Here is a 13,530-nt window from a genome sequence, read left to right as displayed (position 1 = left end):
GATCCTGGGGTTCTGGGATTGAGGCTCCTTGCATGGAGCCTGCTTCTCCCTCTACCTGTGTCTCTACCTTTCTCTGTGTGTCTCTCATGAATGAATAAATAAAATATTTAAAAAATAATTATCTGTTCTTTCTTGTATTTCACTAAACTTCTTTAAGTCAATTGTTCTGAATTCTTTGATAGCACATGCATGGACATATCTTTAGGGTCAGTTATTGGAGCTTTATTAGTTTCCTTTGGTAGTGTCATATTTTTTAATCTTTTATTCCTTATGTTAATATCTGCATATTTAGCTAATAGAACTTCTCCCCTAGACTAAACAGGTTTCCTTTGGCAGAGAAAAATCTTCACCAATCAGCTCAGTTTGAGTTTCTGGCTATGTCTTCTGGTAATGGTCTTGGGCAGATGTTGCCTACTACTGTGGTCTATTTTGGAGTGAGCTAACTGTTCAAGCTCTGAGGTTGGGGATAGGTGGTTGTTCCAATAGCTAAGATGTGAATATAACTGCTGGTTTGATCCCCTACCCAAGTGAGGCCATAGGATGACTTCACAAATACCTGGATTCTCTAGATGGTCAGGACTAGGTACCATATTCAGTAGCAGATGGGGCTATGAATTAGCTTACCTACCCTGGCAAGGCAGTAGGACAGAACCCTATACAGATTTTTGTTTGGGAACCCAAATCAGGCAAATATGTGCCCTGAATTCCTTGATCAGGCAAGGCCATCAGCTTTGCTGTGCAGATGGGGGAAATCACAGGTTGTGTTCTCTGTTTAATTGCCACTGTAAGTAAGTCTGTTAGATGGGCTGTGTAGCTTTCCATGTGATCTAGTTGAATCCTCTGGCCAACTAGAGGCTGTATTCACCAATAAGTGGGGCTATGAATTAGTTTCTCTGCCTGGGCACAGTGGGAGGAGCATACAAAGCCAGTAAGTTCTGTTGTTTTATTTCAAACTGACCAACACCCCAAGTTCTGTGGCCAAACAGGTCTCTGACTTTAGTCTGCAAACTCTCATCTCTGCCTGCCCTTCTCCTGGCCCTCATTCCAGTGGGCCGCACAGCTTCCAAGTGTTTTTGCCAGTCCACTAGTCAGATATGACCAGAAGATACTCTCCACGGTGGCTCAGCTCCTCAGCTGGGTGTGGGCTAGCCAGGCTCCAGGACCAGCACAATTCTTCATTTAGGAATCCAAATCAGACAGATCTACAACCTGCCAAGTTTCCTGGTCAGAGTACATCCCTAACTTGGTTCTGCAGATGAGCCAAACTGCCGGTTGGGATTTCTACCTGGGCACTGCAGGTGTGAATTCAGTCTGCCAACACCCAGGTATGCTGTGTAAGCCCCTCCTCCCTTCTCCATCACAGATTCCCAGTGGCTGGGCCCTACAGATTCCTGTGAAGTCCCTATGGGGTGCAATCCAACCGGAGGTTACTTCAAAGTGACACACAGTGCTGGGAGGAGGAACTGCTTGTTTCTCCTAGGTTCTCTCTTGTCAGTGGAGGAACCAGAGGCCCAGGTCTCTCGGCACTGGCATGGGTGAGGGACGAAGCAGTCATTGTGTGTGGCTGCTACAATTACCCTCCTACTGCAGTCTGTCTTGGTCTTTGAGGTGCAGGGGCACTTCAGCATCACACTCATATTCTCTGGTTCTGTCAGTGGGATCTTACTCATGAGCAGTAGTTAGTTGTTCCTCCTTTGAAGAGAATTGAAATCAAGAATGACTGCTGTTACCATCTCGGTAAGGGCACTCCTCCAAGATTTCTTTATATAGTCTTTGCTATCTCTCTAAATCCTCAGGTTGTGTCCTCAACCATGTCTTTTTCACTTTTTGTGTGTTATATTCTTAGGTTGGGTGTTTCCCCTTGTGTGAAAAATAGTTCTTCTAGTCTTTCAAAACCGGCTAGTAGAATCTGGAGCGAGATCTACAACTGATATCATCCTCTGCTTTTTTTTTCATACAAAAACATTGAACTCCTCTGCACGGATTTTGCTCAGCTTGTCTTTTTCTCTACTTACAGATACATGAGAACCTCTGGTCAGGTGGACCTTGTTTTTCCATAGGGTTATTAGGGACTCTATTGGCAGGCACTGTCGAAAACTGGTATAGAGGAATAAAAGTTTGCCAGGATAATATGGTCATTTTCCATCAGCTAGTAAATTACCCATGAATATACTTCCCTTAATTCCATTTCTTTCCTGCCACAAAAGACAATAAATAATGTTTTGGGGCTTTACTTATTTTGCTTCTTCAATTCAATTGTATTTACCTTTCACCCATTTTTGTAGTTTTGAGTTTTATCCTTACATTTCTTTTTTTGTCAATTTCTCTGACAGATATTTTATATATTTTGGTTATTTCCAGAGAAACGTCCACTACAGGAGCTAGGACTGGATTGGCTGTACCTGGATATCCCCATTTATTATGCATATTTATACTGTTCTTAATTTTGCTAGATATTTCCCATGAAATGATCTTGAAATTCCATGAATTTCAATGGAATTCAATGGAATACTGGAACAACCTTTTTACTCTCACTTTAGGTTTTTTCCCCCCAATATTCAAGTTAGGGATACATAGTGATGCTATCATATCAAAACATCCACAGCCTTTTAGGTGAAGATTATTTTGCAAAATCCTCAATAGGAAATCATCTATTAGATTGACAACTTTTAAATATGTCCTTTCACTTCCCTCATTGGTATTCTATGATTTTTTCTCCCTAAAGATCAAACGATCAGCTATTTTCTGTCCCTTCATAGCAGCTACCACTTTTCTTTGTCATTGTAAAGTTTTGCTAAGTACAGCATGTATTTTTGTCCAACTGCATTCTTTTACATGCCATGACTCTGTTCATTAAGAATGTTCTAACCTATCTTCTCTAGTTTCCCATTTTTTAAATTCTGTATGTGTGTGATCTGTTAAATGGGTGGAGATGTGTAAATATTTACTTCCATAAAGCGTCTGAGTTTTCTCCTTTAATTTAGTTTTTCTTAGGTTTTAACTCTTCATGTTTTAAATTTTACTTCCGATGTGGAGTATATCTCTCTGCAAAATTTCTCTACTTTCAGTGAAAAGGAAAAAAAAAGGAATCATTGTCACTACATGTTTAGAAAAATTAGTATTTTTCTAATCCATTTTTCCCCTGCCCATGCTTATTTTCATATGCTCAGAATTACTGGATCACTTTGTTTTTGAGTAAATATGTTCCATTTCTTTGAATTTATATAAATATTTGTCATATTTGGATTCCCACATGGTTACTTTGGTCTTTTCTCCTTTTTTTGAACTCTCTCCTGGTCCAACTGCAAGATATCTTGTACTAGGTAGGAATATATTATATTTTCAATTCATTTTTTTTTTCTTTTCTGGAAGAATTAGACAAATAATAACCTTCTAACTTTGTGTCCTTTGTTTGTTGTTTATTCACTGACCATTGATAGTAAGTGAAAAATCAAGCTTCACCATAGTCTTTCTGTGGGCACTAGTGTGAAGTACCCCAAATGGCCTGCTGCGTTTGCTAGTTGATATGTGGCAGGGCCCATGTATTAGCATAATAAGACTTTTTGGTAGAAAAGAGAAAAATCACTCTGCCTGTTTTCCCCCTTTGTAAGGATTTTAGTCCTTCAAGGTTTTCTATCCTTGAAGAATCTCCCCTTCTCATTCCACCAGTGCTACCTCATCTGTTTCTTGGTTTTATCCTGGATGTTGTCCTTATGAATCTTGCAGCACAGATGCAATGGTCTGTTTTTCTCATGTTTTGAGGATTTTTCTCTGAATACTTTCCATCCACTTTCATTCCTTTTTTTAAAAAAAATATTTGATTTATTTATGAGAGACACACGGAGAGAGGCAGAGACATAGGCAGAGGGAGAAGCAAGCTCCCTATGGGGAACCTGATGCAGGACTTGAACCCTGGACCTCAGGATCATGCCCTGAGCCAAAGGCAGATGCTCAACCACTGAGCCACTCAGGCATCCTCATCCACTTTCATCCCTAATTGATTTCACAGTCTACTTTCTAGATGTATAATTTCCATATATTAAAATTCTCTAATTGTAAGTAGATAGGTTTTTTTTAAGATTTTATTTATTCGTGAGAGACACACAGAGGCAGAGACTTAGGCAGAGGGAGAAGCAGGCTCTCTGTGGAAGCCTGATGCAGGACTTGATCCGAGGACCCCAGAATCATGACCTGAGCCAACCACATATATGCTATATATAACTATATAACTATAACATTATAAATATAACTATATATAACTATATATATAGTTATAACCGCGTATATGTAGTTATATAGCCACCACAACATTCATGATAAAAGGAAAGCATTTCCATTGCTCTCAGCAAGTTCCTTTGTATTGTCAATTATTCAATTTTTTTCTAAAGGAATTATCGGTCCCTCTTTTCTTCTGAAACTAATTTTCTCCCTTTCTGCACCAGGTAATCTTCATTTTCCTACTGAAATTACCTGTCTTCCTTCTTCTCCCCAATCCAATGCCATAAACCAGTCACCATTTTTAATTTCTCTCATCTCTTTCTGAAGTGTCCTCTTGAGATTTTCCTTTCTCACAGAAGATTGTCCTGAACTTATTGGAGCAAATTTCACTTGCTCTGTTTGTTCTTTTCCATCCTGTGTTCATAGCTCTGAACATGTGTATCTTCCTCCCAACTTTTCCATTGCATGTTCTTCGGCAACTTGAACAGGCTAGTACTTTTCTAAAATACAAATTACACAATTTTATCCCTGCTTTTTTCTCTACAATGAGAATAGTAGTGAGCTTGTTTTAAAAAATCAGTGATGTTTTTATTTTACATAGTATCCTCAATTAATTTCTTGATTCACAAAATGTGGCTTCTCTTATCTTTTTCTGACCCTAAGTGAAAAAAAACTGACATGGGCTTATCACTTCTTTTACTGCCACAATATTATTCCATATTTGTTTTCCTAGATCCAAACCTGACAGCTTTTACTCGGATTTTTCTTACATAATTTTTTTTATTGCTTTTACAATAAAATTTTTATTTCAAAAAGAATAAAAATACCTCTTTGGGCTTTTTCTTCCTATTGCTACAGTTCCCAAAATGATAGGGTATTTACCACTGACCCAAAAATTTTGACAAAAGCTCCAATTCCTAAACATTCTTATGTGTTGTAAAGACATCAGATGTTTGAGGCAGACAGAATGCAATTCGACTCACTTCCATTTTGTGTTCTGATTATGAGGCCTTGATATATAGTTTCCTCAGCCTTCAATTTCTTATTTTGTATAATGCAAACAAAACTTTGCAGGATACTGAAATAATAAAACTCAAGATAGTATATGTAAAGGACATTGATAAACACATACACATAATGCAGATAATGTATGTAAAACATCTAATACAACATCTTGGTCCACAGAGAATGTTCATTAAATGGTCAGTATTATGATTTCAGCCAATGCATGCTTCAGATGCTTTCCAACTGAAAAATTGCTGTAAGTATGTATCTTTTGTACCTAGTATCGCAGCTAGTTTTTCTCCTCTTACAGAAATTTTAGATTTTCTTTCTGTTACTTGTATAATTATAATTATAATTTTTTTTTTTTTTTGCCAGAAATTCTAGGTTTCTAGGAAACAAATCTGGCAAGCTACATCTTTGTTGTAGATTTTCTCTCCCATGCCTCTCTTGACTTTCATTTTCTCTCTCTCTTTTTTAAGGTCTCCAGCTTTGTACTGTCTTTTCTATTAGTTTCCATTTTTGACTGACCCTGATTCCTTGACTTTCACTAATGAATGTCTGAGGGAATGGGAAGAAGGAACAGATAAGAAGTCTCAGAACACCCAATTCTCAACAATTTTTTTTTTCTTTTTGCACTCAGTTTTTCTGTCTTCTTAAGAAAGAAAAAGAAAAGGTAAGGCTCTTTTCTCCTACTCTTGCCTCCAGATTTTGTTATCACTGACTGATTTTGGCTTTTTTCCAGGTAGAACTTGGTTTGGAAAAAACATCAAAACTTGCAAGTGTGACTGCTGTTGTCTTATGAATAAGAAAATTAGAGCCCCCACAAAGTTCTTGCATCTGACAAGCATATCTGGGTTTCAACTGAATCTTATCTTAATATAGGACCTTTTCTGACTGGCCAGTATGTCTGTCTAATTCAATGTTTCTCAAATTTGGCTAAATGCAAGAACTACTGGGGGGGGAGGTTTTAAACAATTTTAAATGCCTGAGACACACCATGAATGATTTAGAATCACTGATGTAAGGCCCAGGGCTCTGTGTTTTTTAAAACCTCTGCTGGCGATTTTGATATACAGACAGGATTAAGAAACATTGCTATAATAAGCTGTCTACTCTCCAAGCTCACTTGTATTTTTCAATTCAATGTCAGTGGCTCTAGAACCAAACAAGTAATTTTCCAAATAACTTATTTTTTCCCTGTGGAAAAAATTTCTTTAACAAAGCAGGAAAAAGGGGAGATGTTCTGGGGTTAGAATGTGGAGGACTGGGACGCCTGAGTGGCGTCTGTCTTTGGCTCAGGGTGTGATCCTGGGGTCTGGGATCAAGTCCTGCATTGGGCTCCCTGCATGGAGCCTGCTTCTCCCTCTGCTTGTTTCTCTGCCTGTCTCTCTGCCTCTCTCTTTGTGTCTCTCTCATGAATAAACAAAATCTTAAAAAGAAAAAAATAAAAAAGAATGTGGAGGACTACGTAAATAGATCCCTCTGTCCTCATCTCAGAACCCATAAGGCTGTCTGCAGTACTGTTTGAAAACCCTAGGCACAAGGCAAAAGGTGTATAGTGAATCTATTAAGGGGCATCTAGATTTTTACTTCTGTAGTTCTTGGGTCAACTGGGCAGGATGCGGACAACACTGCTACCTGGTCAATTGCCTCCAGTAATGTAGTTCTGTATGAACATTCCCATTTCTTCTGTGTCTTGTGATGTGTCTTTCTCTATTATGGGGAAGCACTGGTCTGAGAAATTATTTTTAAATCAATTTTGCCCAAAGAAATCAATTTTGTCACCATAGATGTGGCCTCGAATTTTCTGGGCACAAACACTACAAAAGTTAATAATTTAATGAACCAATTTTGGCATCTTTAAAGGTTTTTCTGCAAGTTCATGCATTCACTGTTTTTGCTTTCTTTTATTTTGCTTTCTTTCCAGTGTTTATTGGTAGTACTTGCAGAAAAGTTATGTAATTAAAAATAAAAAAAATGAACCCACAACTGGTTATAATAGGTAACACTGAAACATTAAATCATTTCCTACCACCATTACACAATATTTCAAGTGGCTGCTACCCTAATCTGTGTGTGTGTGTGTGTGTGTGTGTGTGTGTGGTTTTCTTTTCTTTTCTTTTTTAAACAATAGAAATCTTTCTACCCAGGGTGGAATAGATTTTTGCATGCAGCTTGTCACCTGCTTGTGGAAGATTCCCAATAGGCATGCACACACTCTGGGTCATTGATTCTCATCTCATTTCATGCATATAATGAGTCGTTGTTGGGTGTAGTATTGGGGTATGAGTGAATTTCAGCTGTCATCTCTAGGGCAGCTTACCTGGAATTAGATTTTGCCATTTCAAATGCTATTTGTCTTCATTAGTTTTCACTCTTTGCCCCATTGTCCTATGTGGTTAACGTGACCTGAATAGCTTAATGGTGCCTGGTGTTGTCCAGCCAGCTAAAATGGAAATACAGGCATACCCACCTACCACTGTTACCCAGGAATCTGACTTATATTAAATCTATTACCTCTGTAGTTTTGTTGTCAATATAGTTCTTCTGTCATTATCTTTTTGGTAATTTAGTACTGAGATTTTTGCTGTCCTCCTATTTTATTTTTATAGTATAATAAGCATGGTAAAGAACCACCTGCAGGCTCCTGAAATCTAAACCAGGCAGAAAATGTCTGTTCGGTCTTGATTATATTCTTGGTAGTTGTTTCACTAGATTAAAAGTTATCTGAGGTCAGGGAGCATGTCTTGATCTTCATATTGCAACGCTAACACAGTCCTTGATTTATAGTAGGCCTTTGAGCCAATAAAGTTTAAACTAATGAACTAGCAAATACAAAAGAGGTTCATAAAAGGTTAATTGTTTTTAAGGAGTATAAAAATCTCTTCGCAGAGAAGATAATCCTCTGGACTAATGCTTTGCATATATTACGTGTTAATTAATGTTCTTAATAACTCTATGAGATGGCATCACTGTCCTTATTTATAGATGGAGAACAAGGAAGAGAGGAAGAAAGTTACACAGGTTAAACAGTGTAGTGATGTAAGAAGTATTTGTTTAACCTAAAATATAGTTCATACAGAAAGGCAGAATCAATGTTTAATTTTGTCCTTGAACTTTCCAGCTTTCAGAACTTGCTGACATCTTGGAAATCTCCAAGGGGAACTAATAGTTGTGTTTTATAAAGTATCATAATAAAATCATGGATTTTAGCAAATATATTTGATGTTTCAATCAATTATAGTCCTTATTCTTTCTGATGCTTAGTTTTTCTTTTAGTCACTGTGTTTTTTTCAAGATTTCTTTGGTGTCCTTTTGACACTAGCCCAATAAGTACTCTGTGATATTTTTCTTTCTTTCTTGCATAAAAATATGTACCACATTTACTTTGTATGTTCCATGCCCAAGATCTGGAATTAGTGGTTTTTCCAAGGATCTTTGGTTCTGGTGGATTGTTTTTTAGAGACTATAATCTGGGCAATCCTGATGTCCATTGCTCCTGGGTTGTCATTATATCTAGGCCAGTTCAGGGGGCAGTACTAGAAAATCTGTTTTTTTTTTAAATAAATTGTGAGTTAATGTTGATATAATAATTCAGGATTAAAAATACAGGTTTTTACTTAATTTAAAAAATATGTATCTTCACTAGCATAATTATTTCCCTTATTTCAAATTGTACATATAATAACTGCAAAAAAATAATATTAATATTTTTTCCTAAAAATAAGGCACACTATACCTACACATTTTCACTTAAATATATCATGAAGATCACTCCATTAATATATAGAGATAATCGTCATTACATATTTCACAATTTATCTTGAAATATCTTCAAACTTATAGTTGCAATAATGGTAAAAAAAAAAAAGAGAGACAGAGAGAGAGAGAGAGAGAGAGAGAAACTCTATACTCCCATATTCCCTTCACACAGATGGCCTCATTGTTAATATTTTACCACTTACGCTTCATCATTTATAATCCCTTTCTCTCTATTGCTCTCCATACAGTATATATCTGTACATGCATACAATATTTTATGCTCATAATCGGTTATTTTCTGACCCACTTAAAAGCAAATTGTAAACATATTGCCTCATCACCCTGGAATATTCCATTTTCTGTTTCCCCTATTCTTTCTCATAAGCACGATACAATTACTCAAATAGGAAATCATCATTAATGCATGGGCAGCATCTAACTCACAGACCCCATTTAAATCACACCAACTGTCCCAACAGTATTTGCTTTTTTGTGTGATCCTTGATTCAATCCAGTATCCTGCTCAGATTTTAGTTTACTTCAATTTCCTTTGAACAGTTCTTTGCTGTTTGTTTTTCATAACTTGAGAATTTTACAGAACACTGGTCTCTCAGTCTGTTAAGATGTCACTCAAAGAAGGAAGGTAGGTTTCTGCATGACCATTCTCAGGTCATGTGTTATTAGCAGAACTATGATAAAAATCATGCTGAGCTCTTTTCAAATATATCAGGTTCAGAGACTTTTGTCTCAACACTGTAGAGTTAACCTTGATCACCTGGCATATTGGTCTCTGCCAGGGAGCTTCACAATAATGTCACTGTCCTGCTTTTGTAATTGACCCATATTTGGTGGTAAATACTCTGGGACTGCATCAGTATCTGGTTCCGTATCAAACAGCCACACCCACTAGCCATAGCATTTATAGATGATTCCTGACTGAATTAGTGACCACTGTATTGGTTCTGAATAGTGACTTTCTATTTGTATTATTCCTTCTTCACTTTAGTTAATATTTTGCCTGAAAGAAGAGATCTCCTTCATTCTGCTTATTTATTCATTTATTTATACAGTATGAACTTAGATATTTCCATTTTAACAGTATGTTGTAATCCACTATTAATTATTATTAATCATTTTAGTGCTCAAATTTTTGCATATTTGGCCAATGGAAATCCATTCAAGCTGGCATCACTATCTTTTTAATTTTTTAAAATATAAACATATTATTGTAACAATAGTGTGCATTTTAAGTATACATTTTAAAAAGTTTTGACAAATGTATACATCTGTATAACCATCATCGGAACCAAGATACAGAACAAATTCCATCACACCCAAAATGTACCTCTGTGTCCCTTTCTTTCATCCTCAGCCTCAGGCAACAATTAGAACCTGGAGAGAAGTTTTAGAAAAAATTTCATTGGAACATTTACTTCATTTACACTTAATATAATAATGATTATATAACGTTCCTTTACTTTTTTGTCTTCTTTCATATTCTTTTACAAAAATGTATTTCCCTTTCTCTTATAGCTAAATAATTATCTGTTTTCTATTCTTTGAGTGATTACCTTATATCATTATTTCATTAAAATCTAACATAGATGAAAACTTTTTCTGTGGACAATGCAAACAATTTAGAGTACTTAGTTTATACCTCACGTTATATATCAATGTTCTTCATTTTAATTTTCATTAAATATGATTCATACTGGACATTAATATCAATTTTTGCAATCAGTACTTATTCTCTTCATTATTTTTCTATCCTGTATCTGTGGCCTTTGATTTAATGTGATTTTCTTTATACTGTCACTCCTTTTAATTCACATCTGCTGGTGACATACTCTTATTTTTGGGGAAATGTCTTTAATTCTCCCTTCATTGTTGAATGAAATTTTTAATCAGTATAGAAGTCTAGTTTGTCAGGCTTTTTTCAACATTATCTTTTTTTTAAGATTTATTTATTTATTTATTTGACAGAGATTGAGAGAGAGAGAGGGAGAGCACCCACACAAGCAGAGGGAGAGGGAGAAGCACACTCCCCATGGAGCAGGGAGCCTGACTCTGGGCTCAATCGCAGGACCCTGGGATCATGACCCTCAGCCAAAGTCAGACAAGTAACCAACTGAGCCACCCAGCTGCCCCTCAACATTTTCTTTTTAAATCAATAGAATGCTTTCTGGATTCCATTGTTTCTATCAAAAGTTAGTAAGTCACATCTACATTTTTTTTCATTCCTTCCTTCATTTCTTCCTTCCATTTTGAGGATTCTCTCTTTTATCTTACTGCCTTTAAGAAATCTTGGGGTGCCTGGAGTCTATTTAAAAAAAAAAAAACAACTTTGTCCTTGATTTTCTGGAGGTTTACCAAGAGATGAATTTCTTTGTCTTTATCCTTACTGAGATTCACAATACATCTTGAATCTGTGGCTTGGTGCCATTCATAAATTTGAAAAATTCATAGGCAATATTTCTCCAAATAATATTTTCTTCAGTTCCTTCTGTGATTCCAATTTAAAATGATAGAATTGGGTATTTTAAAAACATTTAATATATAGCATCTTATTTTCTATATTTCTCATTCTATCTCCTCTTGAATGATCTTCAGTTTTGTATTTCATTCAACATTTATCTCTCTATAAATATCGAATTCATTCAGTTCTTTTTCTTTTATTCATGTATCTTTCATTTCCAGATTTGTATTTAGTTTCTTTTTAAGAGTTTGCATTTCTGTTAAGAAGAATCTCAATTTGGTCATAGAATTCCTTGATAATAATATTGCTTGTTATTTTAAAATTTGAATTTTAATAATACCATTCCCTTAATTTCCCTTTTAGTCAATTTACTGTTTTTGTTTTGTTTTAGATTACCCCATGTATTGCATAGGCTTAGTTATTTCTTATTGTGTGCTAAACATTGTTTAGGAAAAATTATCAAAGTAATTTGAAGCCCTGGTTAATCTTTTTATAATCTGGAGTCACTCTTCTTCCTTGGAGCCAGCTAGAGATTATCATAATCCAATCAGGGAATAGAATGATTCTGGTATGGGGGTGGTTTACCCTCTTTACACTAAATGTAGCCTTGGGGAACTTGCTGGAGCTTACCCTTATCCAACCATGATTTTCAGTCTTTATCCACACAGTCCAGGAAATCTGTAAGCTCTGTACCTTAGCTGATGTTTCTCAAATCAATAATGGCCTTGAGAAGAAAAATTGCTGCAAATGCTGGCTCACTGCCCTGATCATGTACTCTTTCAGGTCTTGGCCTCATGATTCCTCCCTAATTTAGAAGCTTTTCTTTTCTTTTCTTTTCTTCTTTTCTTTTCTTTTAATTTTTATTTATTTTTTTAAAGATTTATTTATTTATGAGAGAGAGAGAGAGAAGCAGAGACACAGGAGGGAGAAGCAGGCTCCACGCCGGGAGCCCGACGTGGTACTCAATCCCAGGACTCCAGGATCGTGCCCTGGGCCAAAGGCAGGCGCTAAACCGCTGAGCCACCAAGGGATCCCCCCTAACTTGGAAGCTTTCTACTGCTGTTAAACATCATTCTTGTAATACATATCCCCAGGTTTCTAATTGTTTCCAGCAAGGTTTTTGGTCTACTAACTGAGCCTGTTATTTCCAGAATTGAAACTCAGTATCTTCCCCTGCAAAATCATCTTTTTTTTTTTCCCTAATTGTTCTTTGTTGCTGTCTAGAAATACATTCCTGTATTGATCTTATGAAAAAGCTTATTGAATTTATTAATATATTTTAAATAATTTTCCTGTTCATGTTATTCCTCTTAGATGACTTATCATTATACTTAGAATAAAATCTAATTTCTATATTTAAATGAACTTTAAAAAAAGATTTATTTATTTATTTGAGACTGAGGGGGGTAGAAGGGGAAGGAGAAAAGCAGACTCCCCACTGATCAGGGAACTTGATGTGGGGCTCAATCCTAGGACTCTGTGATCATGATCTGAGCTGAAGGCAGACACTTAACCAATTGACCCACCCAGGTGCCCGCAAATATAGCTTCTCTATTACATCCTACATAGCCCTATGTAATAAGGCTCCTATATTTTCCCACAAACTCTGGCAAAATGGACTTTCCCCTCACACTCTACTACTGACTTTTTGCACTAGAGAAAAATAGTTAGAGCAGATGTACTAAGAAGACTATATATTCCTTGCATTTCTATTTAAATGTCATAATTACAGAGATTTTTTTTCTCTGATCACTTTATCTAAATAATATCTAGAACTCTGCCTTGCTATTCATTTGCATTAAGTCCTATTGTTTTTCTTTGTAGTACTTCTTATATTTTAGGGTTATGTATATTTTTTGGAGATTTATTTTTTAATTAAATTATTTTAGGGGTGCCTGGGTGGCTCATTTGGTTAAGTGTGTGCCAACAGCTCAGGTAATGATCCTAGGGTCCTGGGATTGAGCCCTGAGTCAGGCTCCTGGCTCAAAGGGGAGCCTGCTTCTCCCTCTCTCCACCCCTGCTCCTGCTCTCTCTCACTGTCTTTGTCTCTCTCTCTCTCTCTCCCTCAA

This window comes from Canis lupus, chromosome 30 (assembly GCF_011100685.1).
Source record: "Canis lupus familiaris isolate Mischka breed German Shepherd chromosome 30, alternate assembly UU_Cfam_GSD_1.0, whole genome shotgun sequence".
Classification (NCBI taxonomy): domain Eukaryota; kingdom Metazoa; phylum Chordata; class Mammalia; order Carnivora; family Canidae; genus Canis; species Canis lupus.
Note: the sequence above shows the minus strand (reverse complement) of the source record.